Genomic DNA, 21,836 nt, shown 5'->3' on the forward strand with positions numbered 1-21,836 from the left:
AACAAAATCAGCGCCCTTCAGTACCACCTTCCCTACCTTTAATCTTCAGGGTGAGTAACCCTCTTTCGTATCTCTGGTGTGTCAGTATCTAAATTCACACAAACGACAAAGAGACACAAAGCACGCAAATTACAAAACTGATGACTGATGACTGTCATAAATCGTCACTGTCCACATTGCGGGGTTCAAACTTAAAACTTACCCCCAGCTTTATTGTGTCAAATCTGAGCAAGCAGCAGTATATCCTGAAAATCAAATGCCAATCGTAAGTAAATGTCCCAAAAAAACGGTAGTGTACTAACAATGATTGTGGAGACCAGCGACTGCTTACCGTACTCGATACTGCTGACGCTGAACGTTATCCTACTTTGTGTGCTCGTTTGCTGTAGAAAAAAGGAGGAGGGAGGCAGAGCGTGAGTATTCCTCGATTCACCTCCGTGTTTGATTCAAAACCACTGTTTAAATGGTGGCGGAAAACGCTGTAATAGCAGGGGCTTACCTAGTTGGGCAACCGTGTCCTCGAAACTAATGCCGGTATCCTACTTCCGCAAGCATTTGGGCATGAGTTATCCCAGACGGGTATTAACCAATCCACTGAATCACAATGCGTCACATGTCCGGAAGTAGCTAAGCCCACCGGTGCTTGGGAATTGTAGTTTTTTAGACACCACGCTTTATTGAATCTAGAAATAATCTAAATTAATCTAAGTCTAGGGCTATTAGAACTGGCCCTTTTTGCATGGTAAACCCCAAACATTTTGCCTTCCTCCTGTACTTTTTTCCTACCTGTTGTTGCTGGTTTTATGACTCTGGGTACTTTACCACTTCTGATCAGTGCTAAAGTGCATGTGCTCTCACTTGTAAATTTGGTAAGATTGATCTACAACTGTTTGGCATATTTAATTTACTTGTAAGTCCATTGTACAGTGGTATCTCATATACCCAGGGCCTGTAAATCAAATTCTAGTAGTGGGCCTGCAGCGCTGCTTGCGCCACCCACTGAAGTAGCCTTTCAAACCTGTCTCAGACATCTGCTGCTGCAGGGCCTGTACATGCAGTTTACTGCTGCAGTGACGTGGCATTTAAAGTGTTTGCCACATCTGAAACTTCCCTTTTAATACACATAGGTCACTCCTAAGGTAGACCCTAGGTAGCCTTACGGGCAGGGTGTTGTGTAGGTAAAAGGTAAGGCATGTGCCTTTGTTGTGTGGCATGTCCTGGTAGTGACAAACAGCCCACTTGGTTTCTCTCTGCTGTGAGGCTGCCCTCTCATAGGTTTGCATTGGGAATTCCCTCAGATGTATTTAATTGGTAATTTCTAATATGAAAGTGGTAGCATGACCATGTTTGGTATGTTCGGAATAATGGTGATAAATCCTGCATATTGGTGAAAATGCTGTCTCCTCCTCACTGTAGTGTGTCTGGAGACAGGACTGTGGATTGACTGGTGGTGTTGTGCACTTCTTAAGGTTGTTTGGAGTGCCCCAGAACAAATTCTTTAGGAGTATAAGTACAAGGGCTATGATCCCATGTTTTTAGACACCATGTGGGACTTGTAACCAGACGCTGCTGGCTCTATATACTGCACCAGAGCATTGCTGTGCTGCCAGGAAACCCATCACTTGGACTTTGCATAACTATGCTGCTCTGCTGGAAAGACTGCCTCTTGTGCCTGCAAAGCATTCTGTGTGCTGGCCTGATGCCTACTCTCCTGCTTGTGTACACCCAAGTACTCTCCAAAGAGTGCTGTGTAGGCCCCTTGTCCAGACCAGTCGAGTGCATGGTGAGCGATGTGGACTGCTCCTGAATTATCCCACATCAGTGCATGTTGAGCGCTGTATTTTTCCTTTCTGCTGTGGCTACAAAGTGCATGAGGAGCGATTCTTCCTACACAAGGGCTGGCTTAACAAAGACAAGAGGAGCTTTTGCTGAGTGTGTTATGAGTGACTAGGGAGTGCGGTGTAGTAGCAGAAGATATGGGGCACCAACACGTGATCTGAGGGAGAGCGCTGTGATCCCCTGAGCTGATTGATGACGTCCTATGTGTGGCTGTGGTCATGGAACAAGTAGCCCCACTGCACCCCTCGCAGCAGTGGTTCCAAGCGCATGGTCGCAGGCAGCTGTCCCCATACTTTATCACAAGGGGGAGACCCATTGAGATGTCCCCACTTGTAGCAGCTGCCCATACGTTCCGCCGCTTGCCTCTGGCATATACCTACAGTGGAGCAAGGGAATTACGCTTACATTGTGGAATGAGCAGAGACAGCAAGCCCGGCAAAGACGTACCAGTGGGTGGGCAATTAACAGGTGTGCGGTGAGGCAGGATTTATCCCCATAGCCATCCAAATGGTCGCTGGTGGCACATTGCTGAGCCTTCATGAACAAAGCAAACACAAGGATATAAATGATGAAGTGCTGAAACTTTTCAGACACTCAGCCCCAGTCACATATCTGGGTTAAATCCATCATTGTTCTTTAGCTCACATCGCCACCCCAGTTTAGACCCAGCAATATGCAAATCAGTCTTGACGCTGTTCCTCATGGGAACAGTCCAGCCAGAACTGCCAAGCCAGATATTCCCTGGACCGGAAACAAGCATCCTGGGACAGGTTTTGGGGTAACACCCCTCATCAGACAGGCTAGCTTGAATTCAGTGGCAAAGTGAGCAAGGGACCCTCGTCTGGGCATACACTGCTTACTTAGGGTGAACAAAGCAAATACAAGGAGATGATGGATGGAGTGCAGAAACTTTCAGATACTCATCCCAGTCACAGATCTGGGTTGGATCCATCATCGTTCTTTAGCTCACATCGCCCCCACAGTTCAAACCCATCCATATGCAAATCAGTCTTGACCCTGTTCTTCATGCGAGCTGTCCCCCCTGAACTGCCAAGCCAGTGAACAGCAGTCAGGGATGCCCTGGAGGGTCCCATGCATTCTGCAATGCCGGCCCAAGCACCAGAGCAAGCTGCATTAGTTTTGGCAGCTGCTCCTCACGATCGCAGAAGTTGCCTTTCACTGACAACATTCTGAGCTAGGATTTTTGTGGTCCTAGGACTGAGGATCTAACTAGGTGAGGGGGAGTCGACTGGCGTCACCTTTCGACACGCAGGGGTACTGCTGATGAAAAGATTCTCTGGATCCAGTCTGACGAATGAGGGTAATTCTACAGGTAAGGATTTTATAACTAATTGTCTCTTTCAGATGGCAAGATCTCACTGGCCTTGTCCTACAATACATGTGCATAGTGACCCAGTAAACAATATAACATATAATCTTGTGTGGAGTCTCTTCTTGTGGTGTGCCTAGTGTGTCACAGGTGTGTGTGTGTGTGTATGTGAGTATTGCACAAACGGTTTACACATAGCCTCTGGGATAAGCCTTACTGCTCTGCCAAGCTACCAAGGGGATGAGCAGGGGTTATCTTGTGTATGTAACTCCCTTACCCTGGCTAGAGTGGTGGCCTCTGTATGGCATAGGTGTATACCCTAGCCAACCAGAAACCATATTTCTAACAAGGGCTTTGGTGCCAGGGATGGAACCTGATTGTACCGGAGTCAGTTGCTCTGGCCTCTGCGCCACACATCTTCCTTTCCCTGTGTGACTCCCATGTTCCAGAAATCCCCACCTACAGTTTTTTAACTCGTCACAGGGAAGATTGGTTAAGAAGAAGAGGCTCAAAACAGGAGAACGGACCAGTACAGGTTACAAATCCCTGTTTTGACACTGAAGACCCAACTCTAGATTTGAAGCCCCATATTTTTGTGAACTCTCTCTCAAGGGCTTGTGGCACTAGCTCCCTGACTCCCACCCAATACCCACTACACCAGTCGAGGGTGGGCTTGCTGGGGACCCTGAAGGAAGAGGGTCCCCTTGGACTGGCCCTGATTGGGTGTGCTCCTAGAGAATCTACTACAGACTCTTGCTGGAAGCGCATGCACCCTTCAAGTGACTGAAATTCTGTGTGTTTTTATTGAATGAATGTAGAATAGCTTGCTGTGAAAGACCTGGTGGGGGAGGGGGTACTACCAGAAATACCCTAGGCCAGGAGACCACCAGGGCAGAAGGGCAGGTACAAGGCCCTACAGCCAGCTGCTGCTACGCAGGAGGAATGTGGCTCAATGGTTAGAGCGGCAGACCCTGATGCAGAGTTCTGGCTAGGGACCAGGGTTTGATTCCCGCCTCGGCGGGGTCTCGGGCTCAATTTCCTCGGACCTGTTAATTCTCGCCTCGGTGCCTATTCTGATCACGGGCACCATGCTGCAACTCTGGGCAATAGCTTGCTTAGCCTCCACACCGGCCCCAACAGCGCTAAGGATGCCTGGCTTCACCCTGGGGGTGCCCAGGAGTGGACACTTCACTGGGAAAGCCAGGAGGGGTTCCACAGCGGTATGAGTATCAGCGCCAGGAAGCAGAGTAGGCGACACCGCAAGTGCGCTCTATTAGTACCATGACATAGTGGAGTGGTGTGGCTCACTGGTTAGAGGCGGCAGCCCCGTAAGCAGAGAACGGCCCGGGACCAGGGTTCAATTCCCGACGTGGCAGGGTCGTGGACCAGGGTCAAAACGGACTCGATAATTCTCACCTCGGTGCCAGGGAACACACTCGGCAACTCTGGGCATTAAGCTTGCCTCATCTCTACAACGGCCCCCCGCAGACGCCGGAGATGCCTGGTTTCACCTTGGAGATACCCAGAAAGGGACCATCTCACAGGGAAAACCAGGACGGGTTCCCCAGCGGTCTTCAGCGCCAGGATACTCCATGGAGTCGCTGTGCGCTTTCAAGTACACCCACATTTGACATTACCAGAGCCTGTAAGACATACTCAATAAAATCATCAGCTAATTTTTTGGGGTTGAGAGGCCCTATCAGTTCTCTCCCGGTGGCTGGAATGTGTACCAGGGAGTAAAACATTGAAAGTCTCATTGAATATGGCCCAATGAGACAGGAGATATACATCACAAAAGAAACTCATTTCACAAGGGAACCTGGTGCAGAACTGTGCTATTTTCCCAATTATCCTCAAATTATAAGTCGGTGAACAATTGCATGATCTTCTGCTACCCATGGGATAAATGGCGTACTCTTTTCCACTCCGGGATAGCACCTGGGCCTAGGAAACATAGTCTGCAGTAGAGGAGTCTTATTCCACTATACCTCCTGACAAAATGAGCTTGTTTATGTTCCTGACACTTAGGCAAACAAAAAGAATCATATGTACCTGCAAATCATTGAGCCTGAGCCAGCATTAGGATCTCTGAAAGTACACTTATACAGATGAGACTTACCATTGTGGAAAATCTTCCATGTTAATATTATCTACATCGATAAATATTATTTTTGAATGGTAAAGCGCTTACCTTCATTGTTTGATGTTGACCATGACAATCTTTTTTTCAGACATGACAGCCCCTTCATCACAATGGAGTTTAGATAACATGCACAAATGGGGTAACTGGGAAAATACAATCCACTCTCTCGATGTGTGTTTATCTGCAAAGAAAGGGCTATTAACAATTTCCCAGAATTTAGAGCTGTTGGACAAGATGCTGACTTGATTTAAATTCTAAACCAATAAAGCACCTTACCTATTCAACAGAACATCAGAACAACACGACCACTAGAGGGGGTCTGATATATCATACTTAATCTAGACCCCTCGAATGTGTAAAGTAACACTAATCACATGGGTCAAGGATGTGTATTTATAAAGAAGAGCAGACACAGGTCCCACAAGACACAAAAAATAGTGTGAAAACAGAGAGAGTGCCTCACGGTTGTGAGACCCTAGGGGGTTCCTGGTTAGCAATTACCAGTATACCCGCTTCTCATCATCGGTCACTCTCTCTGTGTGTAGTGTGTAAGAACGAAACAAAGACTTTCGCATGTGCATAATGATAATAGTAAGTTGTAAAAGAGATGAACAAATACCAATGTGCACTATTACAAACCGTGTACTAATGCACCTAGAGCCCCAAAGAAAACAAACCACGTGTTTGATTCAACCAAAATTCTAAAAAATATATATATGGTGAGGGTTGCTGGCTATCTGTCTTTATTCTGGTGCTGCAAGCCTCCCAATTAAAAATGGTTAGGTATATACCATCCATATTAATATAGTGCCGACATGTGTCATTGCTCCACTTTCAGCAACTTCATCAGGGCAATCTGGGGTTCTCAATTCCTAATCTTCACACTTTCATGTACGTCGGACCTGCATCAATATTTAAAACAGAACACAGTGGTGAATTTATGCAGACCCTCAAGCCGAGGGTTTGTATTTGAGGACACTTTAAAAACCATACATTGAATATCCAAATGAGGATGAATTACCTTATGATTGCCAAGTCAGGGCATACCAGCAATCATGCAAAGGACCCAGTGTCACGTGATCATGTGTCCGCCAGAGGCTCGGTATATCTCATTCCCGTGAGCACACCCAACATGGCCGACTCACACTTCCTAGATCACCCCAGTCCGTTTTTTATCTCCATCCCTGTGACGCGCTCGTCACATCCGTTTCCCCCTTCAGGGTTAGTTTATATGACATTTTCATAAACATTCAAATCCACCCCCAGACGCGCATCGTCGGACATAGAACCACCGACTCCGTGAAACTCAGGACAGGCCATAAATCTAAGTAAGTCGAGACACCTCTCGCTGTTAATTTGTGCACTGAGTTACCTATCACGAATAGACCCGTAATGTTGTTATTTTTTTTGCTTCCAGCTACTAAACTCCCAACGTCTGGATTCCGCCGGACATGGGAGCATTGTTATGTAGCATTTTCCAACCACTTTTTCGTTTCCAACTTTTTCGGTCCTTGACACCATTTCCGAGCACACTGGGCTTTTACATTGGGACATACACCTATGCATGAGAAAACGCAATGAAAACTGTTATTTATTTGTATTATGATGGGCTATGTTTGCAAATGTGTGTTATTTAATCATTTCAGGGCTCCTTGAGAAAGGGCACCTCTGCCCGAAATGCATCGGAGCAGTCCATTAAGTTAATGAATATGATAAAAGACAAATGATGATCTGATCAACTACATTGAATATGCAAGGTTAATATTCAAATGGACAATAAAAGGACAAAGAAAGCAATATTACTGAACAGTGGAGTCTGTCGTTCTTTTAGACGAACCACACGAGAGTGCCCAACTATAGGGATGCGTCCATATGGTTATGTTCGCACACATGGTTTAATAATGCATATATCACATAAAGACTCCACTCAGTTTGTTAATATGCGATATTGTGAGGGTGTCCCCACTGTTCCTCAAAAGTTAAGTAATGCCGTTCATTGTAACACCACCCTATTCATAGCATCACATCGCTCGACCCACCAGCCATTTCCATGATGGGTAACAAACTGAGTGGAGTCTTTATGTGATATATGCATTGTTGCCTATTGATTATGTAGCAAAACAGCTGACAAACCTACTTCTGAGGCCCAAAACTATAAAGGGCACTTCGAACATAGGTATGACTCACAGATGGCAGAGTCCAGCAGCTCCAGCAGCATTGCAATAAGTCTTTTGGGTCTTTGAAACTTCAGAAATAGGAGGCAAGCCAGCAAACCCTTAGAGATCACATGGAAGGAAGACAGAGTTCAGCTCTGCTTTAGCAGAGTCAGAGAGCAGCAAGCAGCGGGGCAAAAAGCAGAAAAGCAGTATTTCCAGAAAAGCCTTTGAGCTGCACAGCATTTCTTCTGACAGAGGTTCAGTTTAAGATCCAGAATTGTCTGATTTGATGGGGTCAGAGACCCAGTACTTATACCTAAATGTGCCTTTGAAGTGAGGTAAACTTCAAAGAGTGGCTTTGAAGTGCATCAGTATCCCTGTAAACCCAGTCTTCTTTGGAAAGCAATCAGTCATTGAATGGGGTCAGCCCACCACCCTTTAAAGTGTAAGTATGAGCCTCTTCCTCCTTTCTGCCCAGAAAGGGCAGTCAGAATGTAGATGAATTTAGATGGGTACATAGCCACACCTAGCCTTCCTGTGTGGGGGCTGTCCGGGGGAATGCACAAAGGGGAACTGTTACCCAGCTCAGGCATGTATTGGAGGCAGGGCTGTAAGGCACACAGAGCAGTAAGAGCAGAGAAATTTTCTAAAAGTGGCATTTCTAAAATAGCGATGGTAAATCCGACTTTACCAGTAAAGTGGACTTATCATTACTATTCCAAAGATATGAAACATGAAAAAGCTACTCCTTTCTGATCAGCAATTACAGCATAGAGGTATTTCAAGGAATTCCCAGTGTTAGCCTATAAGAGGAGTAGGCCTCACAGCAGTGAAAAATTAATTTAGGGGTCATGGTCTAACACACAATGGAGTAGGACGTGCCTCTCCTCGGCTCCGGCTACATTTCGGCACCAGGAGCAAGCAAAACCGCAATGTGGGGTGGCATATGCATGGGACATCACCTGGAGCTGGTGACCATGGTGCCTTGAACGCCAGTACACACCGGGTTGGGACAGATCCTCCTGACTTACTGCTTGCAGACCTGACCTTAGCAAGGACCATCATGCTGCTTTGCACGGAGGCCACCCACATTACCAGAAGTGCTGAGCACCCTGGATGCCCCATTGCGGGGCCGCAGTGGTTGCGGACCCCAAGCTGTGCACTAGAGGTGTATAAACAATCTGGGTGCTGCCAGTGGGCCTCTTTGCCCAGCTCACAGCAGGGCCCGCTTGACTTCGAAAATCAGCTACTCCCAACCAGCAGAACCTGATGGAAACTTTGAGGTGACCCCACAGCTCTGTGACTCCTGACTAAGCCGCAACACCCACCTCCAGGTGAGAGAGGGCCCCTGGGAGCACCACATACTTCAGTGCTATACTCCCAGTGGGACTGGAGCCTGTGGGCCCGGCCTGGCTCTGCAGAGGGCTCTAGGTCTACCTGGAGTTACAGTATGGTCCTGGCTGGCATCGCGGCCTAGGGGGCGATGACTGGTGCGGGGCCCTCCCCTAGCCATGAAGACTGTTTGATGGCTCTCTAATCATTGTGAGGCATCTCCATTCCTTCACTGAGACTTCATGCTCATCTAAGTGTTTTGTTTGCCCCCCCCAACTTCCCTTCAGAACTGCACAAGACTGTGTCTGCATCAACTGCCTAATGCAACAAGCAAAATCCCTCGGGATCGGGCCCCCCCACCTTAGCTCTGACTTGGACTAAAAGCGCCGTCCCCAAATGCCACATTTGCACCAACTTGGCAAATCTTTCTCCACACCCCAGGGAACAGTTGCCACACTCCTTGGCAAGGCATTACTGATCTAAACAGATGGCGGCGGACAGTGATAGCTGCTGCTGGGCCCCCAATAGCTTGCAGACAACCTGGGAGGTCATTGAGTGGCTGCCCCTGCTGACCTTGAATGCTGCAGATGACTCCAAGTCTCTAAAGACCTTCTGGATCACCCCCCACCTCTGAGAAAGGGATCCTATGGCACGTTCCCTCTGGCACAGAAGAAGCATCATCGTGAGCTGTGAGCTGGGTTCTCCCCCCAGGCTCTGTTCTGCGGACCCTCATGTGTCCTCCATCTCTGGGGCTGGGCTTTCCTGCCACACTCTGTCGTGCCTCCTGACCGGCTGCATCCACTCTGCTGAGCCTTTGTCCATCTTGGGAGGGACCTTTTTTTCCTGCGTTGGAGAGCTTGCAGGGGGAGGCCTTAAGCGGACCGCGGTCAATGCAACCATTACTCACGCCTGGGACTCGCTTCCAGCAATCATGCTTCAACGCTGCGGCATGTATTGTGACGCCATTCTCTGTACTGCCATGATCAATCAATCAATCAATCATAGCATTTGTATAGCGCGCTACTCACCCGGAGGGGTCTCAAGGCGCTGGGGGGGAGGGGTCTGCTACTGCTCGAAGAGCCAGGTCTTGAGTTGCTTTATGAAGGATAGATGGTCCTGGGTCAGCCGGAGGTGGATGGGGCGGGAGTTCCATGTCTTGGCTGCCAGGTAGGAGAAGGATCTTCCTCCGGTGGTGGCTCTGCGGATGAGTAGAACGGCGGTGAGGGCGAGGCTGGTGGATCGTAGCTGGCGGGTGGGAGAGTGGAAGGTCAGGCGGTTGTTGAGCAACCTGGGTCCCAGGTCATGGAGAGCCTTGTGTGCGTGGGTGAGGAGTCTGAATGTGATCCGCTTGCTGACGGGGAGCCAGTGCAGGTCTCTCAGGTGTCTGGAGATGTGGCTGTGTCGGGGGATGTCCAGGATGAGTCGTGCGGAGGCGTTCTGGATGCGTTGGAGTCTTTTCTGAAGTTTGGCTGTGGTTCCGGCGTAGAGGGTGTTTCCGTAGTCCAGTCGGCTGGTGACGAGTGCCTGGGTGACCGTCTTCTTGGTTTCGGTGGGGATCCACCGGAAGATCTTTCGGAGCATGCGCAGGGTGTTGAAGCACGATGACGAGACGGGGTTGACTTGTCTGGTCATCAAGAGGGAGGAGTCCAGGATGAAACCCAGGTAACGTGCGTGGTCCGTTGGCTTGGGAGCGGTGCCCAGGGCAGGGGGCCACCAGGAGTCGTCCCAGGCAGAGGGCGATCATCCCAGGATGAGGACTTCCATCTTGTCTGAGTTCAGTTTCAAGCGGCTGTTCTTCATCCACTCGGCGACGTCTTTCATCCCTTCGTGTAGGCTGGTTCTGGCGGTGGCGGGATCGTTGGTGAGGAAGAGGATCAGCTGGGTGTCATCAGCGTAGGAGATGATGTTGAGGTTGTGTTGGCGTGCGATGGCTGCGAGGGGGCTCATGTAGACGTTGAAGAGGGTGGGGCTGAGTGATGATCCTTGTGGTACGCCGCAGATGACTTCGGTGGGCTTGGATCTGAACAGGGGGAGGCGGACTCTCTGGGTTCTTCCGGTGAGGAACGAGATGATCCACTCCAGTGCCTTATCTTGGATTCCGATGGTACCTCTGGCTGCCTTCTGAGCCGAGGGGAAGGTAACGGACAATGCGGCCTGGCTAGCTAAATTCAAGGCATGCGGACCAGAGAGGAAGCGAGTGGAAGACCTCCTCTGTTTGGTGATTGGTTGTTTTGGCAAAACCGAAACGGAAATGAAAAAGTCTAGTTCAGAAATAGGTGGACTTGCGTGAGTGTTTTGCCAAGCCCTCGTCACTGATTGGTCGCCTCTCAAACAAGAAACACCCAAACCCGTATTTGTTGTTACTCGGCCAGCTGCAATGGAGTAGCGCGGACCAGAGAGGAGACGGGGAAAGGAACGTAATGGGTTGTCTAACGCTTAATAGAGAGCTCGCACAGTCCCCAACCCGTGGAGTGCGGGCGCAAAACCAGACGTGCACAGTTATTGGTTGTCTGTGTGTTTTTGCCTCTGAGGGTTGTCTTGGGGTTGGTGTGTATCTGGAAGTGGAGGTGTTCGGCGGCAGTGAGGGTGTCGTCGGAGTAGGTCGTGATGCGGGTGGTGTCCTTGTGTACTATGGCGATGCCTCCTCCGGTCTGGTTGACGCGGTCCCTCCTGGTGATTTTGTATCCGTCCGGGATGGCGATGGTGATGTTGGGGGCTGAGGAGGCGTTCATCCAGGTTTCCGTGAGGAAGGCGACGTCCGGTGAAATTGTGTCGAGGAGGTTCCAGAGTTCCACGGCGTGTCTGTGGACGGAGCGGGTGTTGAGCAGGATGCACTTGAGGTGGTTGTTGCTGGTGCTCGGCTTGGCGGGTGCGGTGCAGGTTCGGAGGCAGGTGAATCGGCAGGCTGTGCAGGTGAAGGGTCCGTGGGTGCGTTTCGGGGTGGCACGGTAGCAGGCGGGGGTCCGGCCGGCATTGAGTGCGTTGAGGATGGCGGCGTCGTAGGTCCGTCGGGTGGTCTTGCATCGGCGTGAGGTAAATCTACAAAAGAGAACTCCTGTAGCTAAATAGAGAAAACACAGTCACCTTTATGTGTCAGAGGGCAGCCTCCATCAACATGGAATCCTCTGGCGGCCTCCCAGGGACCATCTATGAAGAAGCCCACTACTAAGCCCATTGCACAGGCCTAACTGAACAAGTGCTGTCTGGAAATCAGATCACAAATAGAATCACTGAAACCGGGCATCAAGCCTTGCATTCACAAACTCTGACATGAGGACACTAAAATAGGTGGGGGCGTAGATAATCTGGAATGCACCATTGATGCCTGCTCAGAGGAACACTATGGCGTAAAGTGATGGCCTTGAAAGAGCAGCAAATTGAACTGCAAATGTAATAAGAAGACCTTTAGAACAGAAACAGTAGGAACAACAGGAGCTACGGTGGAGCGCTGAGGGTACGGACATAATGGCATTTACCGCTGACCTCCGCCACGCTATCAGGGGGGATGAGGATGCCTCCGCTTCAGTGCTGGAAATGGCCTAACAGGTGGCCCTAATCCCTGGGTCACCCAGACGTTGCTCCAGGCATCCTGTTGAGGGTGCACTTCTTCACCAAAAAAAAGTCATCCTTCAAGCCTCACAGAAGAAGGTGGACATAGTTTTCTGAGGACACCCAGGATTTGGATGGGGACGAGTAGCACCCAGCATGTTCCATCACCCAGCCGCCCTTGAAGCCATGATGGGCCACAGTACAGGCCTCATGCATCCATAAGCACAAGAGAGATCAGGCCTCCCAGGATGCCAAACAGGATATCACCCAGCACATTCGCAACCTGGAGAGGGGATCCTCACCCAGCCCCACAACTTCTCGATCAATCTAGACCAGGTCGCAATTGGTGATGTGTGGCTGGATGCTCTCCGTAGAACCTGCACACCCACATGCCCACAATCGAGAAGCAGATGAAACCCAGCACCTACCGCCACCACTTGGGACCAGGCTGATGCCATCTGGGACTATAGGATGGCCCTCCAGATTCCTCTCGGCAGCGATGGACTTTGAAGAATATGCCCTATCCAGGTACCCCAGAACTGATGTTGCTCCCTTTGGGCTGCTTCCTACCCCGGCTATCGCTGGTAGCTGGACCCGGAGTCACTGGGACTCCATTCCTCTCTATGCCCGCTTCAATTCAAGCCATAGGAAAGTGACTTCTCTTGAATGGTCTCCCTGTAGAAGTAATGGTCTATCTAGGAATTGAATGGAATTGCTTGACCCTGTTGGAAGAGTTTACATTTTTCTTTAACCTCCTTTTTCCCCCTCATAGGTCATTGAGCGCACAGGGGAGACTCTTCCCACAACACCTCTTCTACTATACAACCCCCCTCTTCCTATGCCACATGCTTCATTGCAGTTGGTTGCATCCTAGAACTCATCCATTGGAGCCCATTAGTCACCCACCCCCTGCCCCTCCATAAGACAGGGTTTGTTATTCTTCTCCCCACATGGCCTCTGGGGCTTTCTACCTCTATCTACGTGAGGCCCCCTATATCCTTACATACACTCTGAAGGCACACATCACTCCCTTCCCACAAGGCTAGCAACCCACCTAGGCACGATAAGACAGACTGGTCGAGTCTTGTCTCACAGAGGACATTAAACCCATGGAGCGCCTCAACAATTCTGCCCTCTCTAGACACACTAAGTGGCAATTAGCCACTCTTCGAGTTCAACTGAGAGCACTTCGGATGAACAAATCTGAGCGACCATCCTTGGTCTTAAAGCAGAAATACTATGAAGGGGGAGACAAGGAGGTCTCCTTACTCGCACGCAAACTGAATAAAGAAGCCAAATGAACACATATCGCTAAAATCAAACTGGAAGATGGAACATGGGCCACGAATGAACAGGCAAAACAGGCTTTTCACAAATTTTACTGAACTCTATATGCAGGGAGCGTCACACACCAGGAGCACTTAGACGCCTACCTCAAGCATTACCCCAGAGAATCCCTAGACTCTCTTCAATCTGACCTCCTGGATGCCCCCATCTCTCTAGCTGTGCTCCACAGAGCCCTCAGGGAGCTACTGGTGGACAAAACTCTGGGCTCTGATGGCCTTCCTGTTATGTACTACCACAAATCTCTGCCCCAACTCCAAGAAATCAACTATTTTAGTGCAAACACTCAAATTTAAAAACATGTACCTGCAATATACAGTTCCAGTCAGTTAAAAAAACATTTGTTTTCTCCTGGCACGCGCAAACTTTAAAAATGTTTCTGGCTATCAGCCGTCATCAGCCAGGATAGCTTGACTCCAGTGGCTAGTGAGCATGGGACTCACGTCTGGGCATACCCTTCCCACAGCAAAACACACAAGGTAATGGACGGAATGTTGCACATTGGCAAAACATTCACCACCCAATCACAGATCTGGGTTTAATCCATCGTTATTTTGCTCACCACACCACCCCAGTTCAGACAAGGCCATATGCAAATCAGTCTTGACCCTGTGGCTCATGGGAACAGTCCAGCCCAAGCTGCCAAGCCATGTCTTCCATGGACCGGAATCAAGCATCCAGGGCAGGTCACAACGAGTGAAGGCATTGAAACAATTACAAAATAATGGGGCACACAATTCTGGGGCAGATTTATATATCATTTCATACTACCTAAAATAAGAGAAAAATAAGGCTAAACTTAGCACCTACTGCACATTAGTTTCATTCTCTGTAATCCGCCACCTCCACCCTTAATTAATTCCTTGCTTTTCAGGATATGCATCTATTATTCCAAAGTGATTGTTGCTTCACAAGAGAATCCTTGAAATTCTTAGCAGGCACTTGCAGAGTTCACCTTTGAGAGACTCTTTTAAAATGGCATGAAGATAACGGAGAGTTTTTCAAGACATTTTGAGTGGTCTTACAGCCTGATTCATCAAGCTGATTTGCGCTCGCAAAGGGCCAGATTCTGAGAATCTGGCCCTTTGCGAGTGCGATTTTTGCATTTGGGATTCATCATCCCAAATGCAAAAATCTCTATTACCGAAATCGCATATTTGCGAGGAATTGGATTTAAGGAATCTCTAATAGAGATTCCTTAAATGCAATTCATCAACCAATTAGAAATTGTGAAATCGCAATATTTGGTCGCAATTTACCACCAAGTCTGACTTGGTGGTAAATTGCGAAAATAGTGTAAAAAGCACTTTAGTGCATTTTTTTCTTTTGCATGTTACACACACACACATGTCCTTTGGACATGTGTGTGCGCAACACCTGTTCAAATGTGCATTTAAGGGGTGCTACAGGGTGTCCTTTGGACACCCCTGGCACCCTTTAAATCGCTATCTTATTTGCGAGTAGCAAATTGCTAATCGCAAATAAGGAATACTCCCCATTCATTCCTATGGGCCTTTTGGCCCATAGGAATGAATGGGGAGTTATTCCTTATTTGCGAATAGCAATTTGCTACTCGCAAATAAGGAATGTGTAGGAATCGCTATTTATTTAGCAATTCCTACATGAATACCGTTTTGCGAGTCCTTAATAGCGATTCGCTATGAATCGCTATTAGGGGCTCGCAAAACGGGTGAATGATGAATCAGGCTGTTAAAGTGCAAATTCGGTTCAGGCGTTTAGTCTTGCTCCAAGCACACAACGATCGCAAATACAGCTCAGTGCTGTGCTATGTACAGTCAATTACAGTAATTTCTGGACATTTGAGCAAAAAAAAAATGGTAAAAGAGCATAATTGTTATTTGCACGCTTTATTCCCCAGTTTTTAGCATAAGTAAAAATTGATTGCAAACAAGAAAAAAACTAAACCGCGTGCAAACAGCACGGTGGCCTTTGTCTCTGTAACAACCACTCACCATAGAAAAGTGTTTTTCATGTTTTCTTGCGAGAATTATTTTTCTACCAAAGTTGTGTTCATGGCAGAGTTCACAAAATCTAAATTGTGCTTGTCTTTAGGAGACATGGCGGGCAATAATTTTCGAAGCTTCACATGTTATTCACGTGCAGGTTGAGGATTCAAAAAAGATGGAAATCGAAAACCTTTGATTGATTTGCTCAGAACGTGCTGGCCCAATTCACAAAGGTTAATTTCTGTGTAAAGATTCGCAAGAATAGATTTCTACCTTCAACTACGCCCAGATAATATTCAGAAACCCCAGGTGGAAATCACCATCAAGTAGGAGATTTATGATTCTCCAACAGCTTGATCAACCCTCTTAAAAAAAGAAAATATGACTACAAAGTTACTACAATAACTTAACAACCGGATATCATATTTACGCCTATAGGTGAAGATCTATGCAGAAGAGGTGGAGATCCCTGCTTCCACTAAAGAAAACTCTGAATGAAAAGTCGGTCATTCACATCTGGCCGACAATAATCCAACAAGCGCATAAATATAGCCTGCACCATTGGCTCTCCCCTCTTCCACTAGAACTGCATGACTTTCAAGATGGAAATGCTAAACTAGAGAACAATCCTACAAAATACAACTAGTCTCAATGGAGAGGAAAAGGACCTTCATTTCAGAGGAGTTAATCCTTCTAGTTACCTCTGTTATTGATCATTACAGCTACCTTGACCTCCTCCAAACCTAGAGAAAATGTAGATGCAGACATTTTCCAGCAGAGCGATGGAAAAGGCTCTTCCTAGAGGTGAATCTTGATCCCTGCTCAACAACCAAAAAGAAAGTATCATCTCTAGCATCCACCTTATCTCCCTATATGGCCTGTCTGTTCTGGGGAATCCCAACATCTTGCCAGGTGAGAAATAAAAGTCCTCTATTTTATCCCAATATTTTCACCAGAGTCCAATATCACACTCTCCCCTGCACAAATGCCACACACCTCTCACTTCACATACAGCTTATGCCCCTTAAAATGTATACTGATTAGAGGTATTTACAATGCTCCTTTTTAATACAGTCGCCATTTCAAGTGCATTGTTCGCAACAGACGGAGTTGAAATATGATCTGTGGTGGCAGGGTGACACCAGGACCTACATACGACTTGATTTAGGGTTCGCTGTGTTAGACTGGTGTTGGATTTTATTTTCAACTCCTTCTTTACTAATACACAGACCGGAGATGGAAAAGTAAGTTATACTATTCCAAAATTCAGCACTTCCCTTAGGCAAGTCGTTGTAACGACTTGCGTGCTAAAGGAATGTGTGGTAACGACACATTCATTATATTGCCCCTGTTGTTTAGGCATTTGTGGTAAAGGCATGTGTGGTTCTTTCATACAACCTCTAAATAGACTAAGTGGCCAGATATGTGAAAAGATTATATCCACATATGTGGGATGTATTTTTTGAATTATTCTATGTATTGTGTGAGTGCAGCCAGTAGTTTAATTATATAAACACCTTTTTTAAACTTTATTTTATTTCCATGAGCTCATAGTTCATAGTACAGTCAACATATAGTAAAGATTTGTGTCTGTACAAAAACATTACAGAGGCCTAAAGTACCATTATCACAGGAAGTCAATGCCAACAATAGTGATTATATGAAAGGTTACTGAGAGCCCTCCAGAGCCTGTGTGTTTAAGGTATGGGTGGGTATGGCTGGCCTACAGTTAATGTTAGGAGATAGGGTCAGTCAAACATTTCAATTTTAATCCAAAATGTAAGTTTATATAATTGTGCTGCTGTGGATGTATTATAGATTTTCTATTACACCAGCCGTTTGGTCCACATCTTCTCCCACACACAATGATTGTAGAATTGGTGCATGCAGGGCTTTGCTTTTGTTCTCCATATGGGACTTGGACTCTACAAATGGCAGCTGGAGTGCTGGTGCTTCAACGGACTGCACATGGATTTTCATCATTAGAACTATTGTTGTAGTTGACTGTAGGTTGCAAGGGCGGCAAATATTCACCCCTTATGCTGTCAATTTCTAAATACTACAGATGGTATTTTTTGAGGGATTGAAGGAGCCACCAAATTGTGACAGTTCATCTAAATCGGCTAAACTCTAGGTAAACCCCTTAATTTTAACCCTATCTCAAAAAAGAATTAATTTAGTGGACAAGGAAGACACCTTACATGGTCTTAAAACTGCTCATGTTAGCAATAGCACATTTATTACACATACCTCAAGACAATATTTCATAAATTCTCTTGAATAAATAACATGTGCCATCTGTATTGCATTGTCCCTAGAAACAAACATTAAAAAAGTGTGATTTTTTTTGTACAAACAAGGAAATCAATTTAGCAGCAGAGAAAATGCCAGAAACTACAGCAAAGTGAGGCAAGGGTGCACTGGTTTCACATATGAAAGTTTTATTTGCAGAATGCATCTTTCATTTCTTTAGACTAACAACTGAACTAGATTTACATATGAATCTCCTGTGAAACAGCTCTTAACATTTCTGAGCCCAATATAGTATCTTACTTTGAATGATTCTGGTGACAATAACTCACCAAGATGTGAATGCATCCTATTGTAAACTCCAGTATAATTTAAAAGCGTTTTTAAAGCTATATTTAATCTATTTGTTAAGCCCAATGCAGCTTTCTGATTTTTGGGAGATTAAAACTGCTTGTCTTTATAGGAATGCAATATTGTAAAATGTAAAATGTTGCACTTTTCATTTCAGGGAGAAACAATGTCACTATATTCCGAGTAAAATGTGTTTAGTAACTCATGGATAGAACACATACTTGAAAAACAAATTTATGAATACAGCCAGTGACTCCATAAACACAATGCATACAGAGATAGTTTCACATCTTTGATTCCATGACAATATTGAATGATACTCTAGCTGTTACTGTGACGACTGAGTCACTGACATCTACGTTGTTTTATTTTATCTAATGAGAAGAACTAGGGGGCAAATTACTAACAAGTAGCGATATTTATCGCTAAATAGGCTTAGCGACGATTTTTTTATCGCTGAGCATCGCCGGGATTCATCGCTGAGATAACATTTATCTCCAAAGCGATACATTTTCCGGCGATAGCGGCGAAATGCGTGAATATCGCTGACAATACAGCGATATTCACGCATTAGCAACGAAATGCTCTTAGCCATGTTATCCACCTCCCATTGGATAACATTGCTAAGAACTGGTCTGGGCAGGTGTTAGTATTTGGAGATATTCGTGATTAGCGCAAATATTTCCATCGCTACGCCTGCCTTGCTAATAGGCGATAGCGATGTTAGCAACTGTTTTCAGTCGCTAACAGTTTGGGTACGCCCACGTTGCTTGTCATTAGCGATAAATATCGCTAACATGCAAAGCGGGCACCAAATCGCTCGCTATCACCTAAAAGCTGTCGCTAACTGCTGTTAGCGACAGCTTGCTAATAGTGCGATAGAATTATCGCCGATTAGCGGTGAAAATTCCCTATCGCCACCCTTGATAATATGCCCCTAGAATCTTAAATCTCACACTGTAAGCTTTAGCATGTGATGTTGCTCCATCCGTAAAGGATATTGCAAAGTCTAAGAGAGCATGAGTTCAACTCAAGAAATTGGCACTTACTAAAAATGTGGCAACATAGTCTTAATAATGTAACCTGCAACCTATCCTGCTTTTGAGACTCAATTGTAGAATTCCATCAGTGAGTTCTTTTTGTGAATTACTACACCACTTGAATTTGTGAAAGTTAGCAATAAAATGTCAGCATCTAATACAGTGCAGACACACCCTTAATCATTCTTCAACAAGTTTGGTGACAGTGTGTTATCAAAGTCATGATGTTTGTTATAATCAGGTATAGCATGTTGGCTTTTATTTATTAGTATTTGTTCATGCAATAACATTTGATAACAGAGATGATCCAACGTGGTGATTGAATTTGGCACTAGACTTAGTGCCTATCTGACCCCACCTGTGCTTGGGCCTGCTTACTTAAATCTTTTTGGGCTCCCATGAGGTACTTGTCTTCCACTGCCGGTCTGCCAGAACTGATCTGCTTCCCATCCCACTGTTTCTACTCCCCTCCCCATTTCCATCCATCCTCCATTGGGGACTTGTCCGTATATTTTTGTTTATGCAACTGTACTTAAAAGTAACTATGCAAAACTGTTATCCTTGTTATCCCTCACCTCGGAGACCTGAGCAACATGGATGATGCACAGTGGAGCTACTAGACAGCTATAGATGATATAAGCCCTGGTTTTCCCCTTCGGCCGTCATCTACCGAGCCGGACATTGGTCACAGTTCTCCTTGTCTCCCCGCTGTGTGTCCTTCCTCCCCCTCCTTCCGACGAACTACTGTAACATTGTTTTTTGCCTGTGTTTTCACTATGCTCTTGTAAAGGATGTAATTAGTATCTTGTAACCCAATGTTCCTCATGCAAAGCACTTTGATATCTCTGGGTCTAATCAACGCTATATAATACTCTTCAAATAAAATAAAATAAATAACAATGCTGATAGTTTGTATATATCCACAAGTGCAGTTACATCAATTAATATTTTCCAGGCTCCTCTGTGTGCTTTGAATCCTATTTATTTATTGTTTATTAATGAGGGAGTTGTGTAAGTTGAATTGTGTAGCCTTTAAGTTAATTCACAACGCCGAGGATCATACAGTAGCAATATCTAGAAAGGGGGAGGGGGAGTCATGGGACGTGAGTGAAGTTTTTCAGTCGTGTATCGAAGTTCAGTTACATTTGTAGATGTTACCTGAAAGAGATGTGGTTAAAATAATGTATACCTTTGCTGGAAGATTTTGCCTGGAATATAGATTATCTCGAACCATAATAATAATTATTATTATTGTTAATATAATAATAACAATATAATACTAGACACTCTGCTGTTGCTTATCAGCCTACGCTGGGACCCTGTGATTTTATTTCTGATACCCAGGCTTCGCGGGTCCCGCTTCGTGGGGGGTTTTTCCAGCTCACTATCGACGGACCTTGCCTGTGACAGAGGGAGGAAGTGCATCGGACGAGCAGGGCTGCGAGCGAGTGCGAGTGCGGGACTGGGACTACCATTCCCCGCCAGTCCGAATTGACAGCACCTGGGCCGCTCTCCCTGCCTGCTCCTCCCCTCAATTTACAGCCCTATTAACTGTTCCCTTCTGTCCCGCTGCGCGGGAGCGACCGGGAGTAGCCCGGGACAAGGGCGGGGCCGTCTGTGGCCGTCCGAGGCCGATTGAGGTCGGGCCGGGCCACCCCCCCTTCGTTTTCATCTCAGTGACTGGTTTGGGAAGTTTGTCGGGTAAATAGTGTCTAATAGCTTTATTCTACATTGTCATATTTTTTATTTCTTTTTTTTGTTTACTTGAAGGGTGTGTTAGTATATCTTAACAAAATGCCCTTACGTTCTGGTAAAGTAAGACATGTCCAGGTTTCTACTTCAAATGGAGTTTTTACAGGCACTATAGACCAATTTTTTAAACGTACCACCTGCATCTTAGAAAAAGAAATTGCACTTACTGAAAAACGCTTATCGCTTGACTTGGTCACGGGTAAGCGTTCCTCATTAGGGAAAATCCAAGATGCAGTTTCCCCGGTTCCCCTAACACAAATGGCAGACACTGCTCCTAATATTATAGATATAGATTCTGTATCCGTTTGCCAAGAGGCAGAGTTGGTGGGGGGTACAAATGTTACTGACCTAGACTTTACACCAGAAGGTAGTTCTCTATATCGTAATCTAGAATATATTGAGACCGATCATCTGACCTCCCCAAGTATTGTCCCAGGTCCAGAGTTCAATTCTCGATCACCATCCCTGGAGAACACCCCCACACACAAATCGAGCAAAAGGAAACGGGAAGATTCTATACATAAGGAGGGTAACAAAAAAGCATTAGGAACTAACACTACAGTTCCATCTCAATCTATCATAACACCCAGGCCTTTAAACCCCCCAAGGAACAATAAAACCATAGGAAATGATGCAGAAGGTATTTTTTTAGATAAAATTGCGCTACTGATCAAATCTCTTCTCTTGCCCTTATTTGAATGGACAAGGCTTCTAAATGATAAAATGGACCTAATGGAAACATTAGTAAAAGACAATGTGGGCATATCAAAAAAGATATTACAA

Source organism: Lissotriton helveticus, chromosome 11 (genome assembly GCF_964261635.1).
Source record: "Lissotriton helveticus chromosome 11, aLisHel1.1, whole genome shotgun sequence".
Classification (NCBI taxonomy): Eukaryota; Metazoa; Chordata; class Amphibia; order Caudata; family Salamandridae; genus Lissotriton; species Lissotriton helveticus.